This window comes from Bidens hawaiensis, unplaced genomic scaffold, assembly GCF_021521415.1.
Source record: "Bidens hawaiensis isolate Kalapana, Puna unplaced genomic scaffold, B.hawaiensis_p1.1 tig00018742_1, whole genome shotgun sequence".
Lineage (NCBI taxonomy): Eukaryota > Viridiplantae > Streptophyta > Magnoliopsida > Asterales > Asteraceae > Bidens > Bidens hawaiensis.
Window position 1 is genome coordinate 363281 of NW_027492836.1, and position 6670 is coordinate 369950.

Sequence of the window (6670 nt, forward strand, 5' to 3'; positions counted from 1 at the left end):
AAATTAGTCAAAGAAAGGGTTGTTTGGTCAAAACTGAAAGGGGTATGTGTCTGGGTTCGTGTACATCGACGAGGTGAAGGAGGAACTCGATCCACACAGGAGGCTAGGACTGTGCAGAATATTGCATTAGCGTGTATGCTTATGAGAGAACTGCAGGTGCTACTATATCAATGGAAAGAACATAGCGAAACAGACACAACTCGTTTGATGCAAGACAAGGCACCAATGGAAGCTGAGAACCAACTAGTCACAAATATGAAATGGAATTTTGGTTAAGGATGACAGATAACAATGAGCAATTTGCTAAAGTGTATAAAAGTAGAGTTTCTACCCTGCGGGAGACTGAAGGAATAGTTACAAAGATACCCGCGTCATCACATCAATCTATGTTGGTAGCAAGTTTTTCTAGGCTGTGTGATGACTCTGAGACTCTCATGGATGATATGGCTGATCATATGAAGATCCAATGTGATAAGAAACCAAAACTCTACGTTCATCAACCTGCTACCGCATCACAACAGTCTTCTTGACAAATTCTAAGCTCTTGTTTTTTCATTTCAATTCCACTTTTCAGCATTTGAAAAATGGAATTACTACTATTATGTGAAACTTTGTCTTTTAACCCTAATTTCATGGTGTTTTGTTTTCAAGTTCCATCAATTGCCCTAAAGTTCGCCCTTTTGGAATGCTGAATTCTAATAAGTATATTTTACAGTTAGTTAGTAATGTGTAAGGTGATATTTGATCCTATCAAACTTGTGCTTATCTAGTATATATATGTGATACTTATATGAAAGGCTTTGACACACAGTTGTCAAAAGCATTCAGGGAGTGCGCCGAGGCGCTATTTTTGTGGCAAAACGATGCTTTCCCGTTTATGGATCAAGTCGAATTTTAAGGAGCTATTTTGGTTTTTTTTTTAATTGTTTTGAGTTCTTTTGATCTATCACTAACCTATTTATAAGATTTAGCCAATAAAACAAGTTGTATTTACTTAATTTATTCCAATCCCTTTATATAATCACCGACTTTAATGGTTCATGAATTCCACAAAAGCTGAATGAAGAACAAGGTTAGTAGGAATATATTTGCTTTCATCATCTTTCATTTTGTTTAACCTGCTATGGTTTACCAACAATGTTTTAACCAGAAACATGTCAAGATGGTTTTTATAAAAAAAATGGAAACATGTTTTTTCAAAGGTTGAAACGATAGTGTTGAATAATTAGCAAACCAGGTATTTGGGTTGTTTATAACTGAAAATGCAGTTTTGGAAATAACATCTTGATTTTATTTCAGGTTAGATTTTGTTATGGGTTCGAAAAGGCATTTGGAAAATATGCAGTTTTAAGTCAACCCAGGGCGGTCCAAGCTTTTTAGAGCGGATGACAAATTTAGGGCCTTTCTAGAAAAAATAATAAGTTATTGTCCTTATGTTTTTATGTAAGCACTACCTTTTATTGTTGATATATATTTGTAAAAAAAGTTGTTTTGCATTGGATCATAAAAAAAAGGTAGATTAAATGATGGCTAACATTAGTGTGCTTATAAATTGGATGTGGCTCAATGGTAGAGCACTCACTTTACTAGTGAGAGGTAGGGGTTCAAAACTCACTATCACCAATTTATATGGGAGATATGAGGGATGACCCTGGCTTTCCAGGGTTCGAGTCCTGATCTCACCCGGTTTTACCGGCTCCTCGCTGTCGTGCCGTTTAGCGGGTGTGGGGTCGGGTTTTATCCGGTGAATCCCTCAACAGGTGGACCGCTAGGGGCTCCGTCCGTCCGGACTAGTGGCCAGCTCGGGCTACCTTTAGCCAATGGGGGCTACATACGAAGTACCCGGCGTTACTTAGTTGACTGTTAAAAAAAAATTAGCGTGCTTAGTTTATATAGCTGCTCCAGGACATGCAAAATTTTAATTAAGATAACATTATATGTGTTCATAAACAAAAATATTAAAGTAAAAAATAAAAATAAACATTTCTTGATAAACACATGTATCACTATACCAATTGATGCCTTTCGTGATTCAATTAGTTTATTTAATCATTAAGACCATCCTCTATGGTGAGGGGTTTCACCCCTCCCCAGTGTCACGTCAGCGTCATGTCCCGCTGTGATTTAATGCCCATTGGCGCCCATATATATATATGTGTGTGTGTATGTATGTATGTATGTGTGTGTGAGGTTGAGAGAGGAAAGTGAGGGGCCCCACCAATTTTGTTCAACCGCACCGGCTGTTCAAAAGACCGGATACTCACCGCCCACCCTCCGTTCGCGCCCCCCTTCGGTGTTCACCTCCTCGGCGCACCATAGCGTATGGTCTAAGCACAGATTCATGAGCCTACTACCATTCTAATTTATATTGACGCTTTGATTTGCTAAAAGAATGGCTTTTTTTTTTCATTCTCTACGGTGTTTTCTTTAATTTTGCAAGTTCCCAACGATTTAATTGGATATATATAATGAATATTTAGTAAAATGTGGTCCTGATTTTTTTGGGTGGCCCTAAGCCCAAGCTTCACCCCTTTACACTATAGGGCCGGCACTGAGTCAACCTTTAGGTTTTGGACATTCTGATTACGGTTGAACCAAGCCGTTAGTAACGGCTTTTACTTTGGTGTAGCGATGTTCCAGGTCCATTTTTGACAATTTTTAAGTCAACCTATGTACCAAGTCATTAGTTAATAATTTTTATCACAAAAAACCAAAACCAAACTGTAATTAACGGTTCGGTTCAATTTTGGTATAATGGTTTGACCTTTATTGGGCCTATTTTGAATGCATAATAGATATAAAAAATATACCGTCCAAAACCATATAAAACAAGCTACTTAAAACAATTTGTTTAAAAATTGCACAAAACATGACGTGCAGAATAGTTAGATACATGGAATCATAAAAAAAAAACAAGTCCGATATAAAAAGTCAATACAATTGAATCGAACCAGTCAATAAACATAAGTGATATATTCAAGTACAATAAATTGTCAATAAAAAATTCAAGTTAAAAAAAATAACTAAAAACTAAAAATCAGATCCCACTCCGCTTTATAATGTGTATTTTAGATTTTTAGTGTAATAGCTCCATATATATGTGTTAATTGTGGTTGGGTTTGGATGCTACTTGTAGTCAATGATTGAGTCCTTTACTGAAGGAACATGTTGAAGCCTAAGCAAAGGAGCCTTTTACAAAGCAAACAAAAGCTGCTGGCACGGAAGAAAAAGAATGGCAAATGAAAATATAAGTTATAATTTCTATTATTTTACGTGTTATAATAATTTCTTATTTATTTAGCCTTTAATATTGTTCATATGCAATTAATTTATGTATGTATGAAAATTATGTTTTGTATGGTGTAGATTGAAGATGCAATGTGGCAGCAGATAGGACACTTCAGCACGCAAAGTAGTAAAACATAGGTATGCTCACATTTAAGTTCCTGTTATTGGTGTTTTGTTTTATTCTTGTGTTATATATTTGCATATTATGTACTCAATAATAAATCTACATATTAAAACAATAAAAGGTTCGGTGGCTCATGTTAGCAAAGTGGATAGCCCAAGAGTTTTTAGTAACACTTGAAGAAGTTTAAAAATCAGGTAGCATGTTACATGTTAATCTTTTTTTGTTTTTAACGCGTTTTCAAGTTCTTATATGGAAGTTGACAATTAATTTTTCGTATGCAGCTGATCCCCAAGCGCACAAGTCATCTTTGGCTCGGTTTCTTTAGAAGCGCAAAGAAAGGTATAAATCTTCAAAGGTATATTAGACTTTTAATCAAATAGTCGAATGTAAGCATGGAAAAAAATGGGTCACAACTGGTTAATAAGGGCTATGATGATCATGTACCTGAGCTTATAAGTGTCAGGTTCCATTTGGGAAACGAGGCGAGTAAACCTTTTGTTTAATTATAACGGGTAAAAGGAAATGTTTCTATTATCGGGACAAATTTAACCCGGTAATGAGTAAACTTTTTGTTTTGGTAATGGGTAAAAGAAAGGTTTTTATTGTCGGGATTTTCAGATTATGATTATGTTAAATAGACCAATTTGTTACGAGTTGAATAAGGGTTTCTTTACTGGTTAAACTCAACAAATAACATCTTTTTTTGAAGAAGGGGTAATTTTGGAAATCAAATATGTGTTAGCTAAAAACATTTTTGATATGGGTCAGAATGTAGTTCTCATAAAAAAACTGAACATTTTAGTAACATTTGACTAAAGTAATCGCAACGCCAGGTTTGGAAACAACACACAATTCACTGAATGTTGATTTCGGTTCAAACTTGAACATTGTGTTAATTTGTTGCATGTTGTGTTGCTGCAAATTGATTAACGGGTCAAATTATTGTGAACGAGTCAAAATTGTTGTCAAAAGTACAAAGAACACGCTACTGAAACATCAATTGATTAACAAAAGATCATATTCTCTTTTGCACTATTAGGTCTCTGATTATTAAAGGCTTCCACTATCTACACATTTTTTTTAACTCAAATGTTGTTTTGATGTACTTCTGATACAGGTGACCAACAACGATTGGTTGACATCATCCTTTCATGCATGTTTCTTGATTGGACTTTAATGTTGTTACAAATATGCACTATCTATGTTTTGGCAAGCTAAATAGTATGGATATGTATGAATTTTTAATGATTTTTGCTTATTTATAGTCTCTACAAGTTGCCATTACTTATCCATCTTATTTGGTATGGTCGTTTGCTCCATTTGGTAAACGTTATAGTAAATTCAAACTGGTGTTTATAAAATATAAAATGTAAAATGAAACTGACAAATGTCAAAACATTATAATGTAACTTACTTTGTTACATGTTAATTTGATTTTTAAAAATTCATAAAACATATTTCTTAATATGTTTGACAAACTATTGTTTTTAACCCGTGTGACACACAAATGCAATATCAAAATAATACAAACATGGTTTTATTCGGATTTTCTTTATTTTCAAAAGCCCTAATTTTATTAATCAAAATACACATACATAATTTTTCAATCAATTTTGTTATGCAATTTACATAAACATAACATATATTAAAACATTAAACCTCAAAGATAATTTTAATCATAACCATCTTTACCCAAAACTTTCACCTACTTTAACCTAAATCAACAAAATACTTAGTATATCAAAAGTAACTCACCAATTCTTGAAGATCTTTACAAACATTATCGTGATTCTGTAAAATCGGCCGTATATACTATTGATATGAAAAATGGAAGATGAAGAAGTATTATGTAAATATTTGGTTAAAGAAGGTTTTATTGGGATTCAAAATTTTACTAATTATTATATTGTAATTTTTTTTTCTTTTACTTTTCATAATAACACACTTTCTTTTTACAATTTATATAACATTTTATTATCATAACTATAACTAGTACTTCACAATTAAATAAGATGTTTTTGTTATAAATTTTGCCCACATATTTTTATTTTTTCATAAACATTCTCGACTTTTTGTTTGACAATCTTTGTATGAAAAAAAATAAATATTCTTTCTAAACTTGATAGGAAATTTAAAATTAAGAACATAATAAACATAAATTAACTTACTATGTTTAGTTTAGCCCCTTGATATTTTAACTTAAATGCATATTATTATGTAATTTCTTTTAATGATAATATCTTTGAAACTTTTATGTCACCCGATTCAAGGGTCAAAATGGATTATAGGATGTAAGGCCCGGTTTTGTTTAATTGAGTCTTTCGTATTTGTATCATTTTAGTTTACTTCTTTGTTATTTACGGTTGTATGTATTGGGCCCGAGGCCTCTTGTATTTGAAGCCCATTGGGCCATATCAATTATTAGTGTATGATAATACACACACTATATAAAGTGTGTGTATAGAATACACAAAAAAAACCCTTTCACAAAACATATTGTCTAAGTAACAAAACTCTCTCTAACCCCACACCGTCCTCTGGCCTTCCTTAGTATCACCACAAGATCCGAGATCTCGGTCCAACTAGTTGTTTCCGCCAAATAGTTGTGAGGTTGATCCAATAACAACTAGTATCTTAGTTTGTTTTGTTGTTTGATCTGGTTTCGGGACCTTCAAGTATCAGAGCTTTCGGGCTCTACTAGTTGTAGATCTTGGTTCACAACCTTGGATTTTGGTCTTGTGTGTGAAAAGACGGATTTTTCAAAGGAAATAAGTGGGTTTCGGGTTAATAAATTTTTCAAAGTTTCTAAGAAAATAAGTGTGTTCATGTTGAAGATGATAAATTTTGGTTGAAAAGTTATTGGTTTTGGTGTGTGAATCTCAAAATATTTGTGTTTTAGTGTTATGCATGTATTTGGGTTGGTTTGATAAAGGTGATAGGAATGTGAGGTGGTGACATTCTAAAAGAGGAATTCAAATAATTTTGTCACTTGAATACAATTGTTATTTGAATACAATTGTTCTAAGAAAATTGTACTCAAATCCAAGCTTCCGTGTTCTAAGTAAATTGTATTCAAATCCTTCGTCATTTGAATACAATTGTTCGAAGAAAATTGTATTCAAAATCCAAGCTTCCGAATTCTAAGTAAATTGTATTCAAATCCTTCATCATTTGAATACAATTGTTCTAAGTAAATTGTATTCAAATCCTTCATTATTTGAATACAATTGTTCGAAGAAAGTTGTATTCAAATCCAAG

The 6670-nt window shown here is 32.9% G+C and overlaps 1 long non-coding RNA gene across 1 annotated transcript; it reads left to right on the top strand.

Moving 5' to 3' along the window:
- The first annotated feature begins 3341 nt into the window (after window positions 1-3341).
- LOC143556780 (uncharacterized) lies at window positions 3342-4715 on the top strand. Its single transcript, XR_013139442.1, has 3 exons — window positions 3342-3426; window positions 3534-3751; window positions 4530-4715. It is a non-coding gene; the product is annotated as an uncharacterized LOC143556780 (long non-coding RNA).
- The last annotated feature ends 1955 nt before the right edge of the window (window positions 4716-6670 follow it).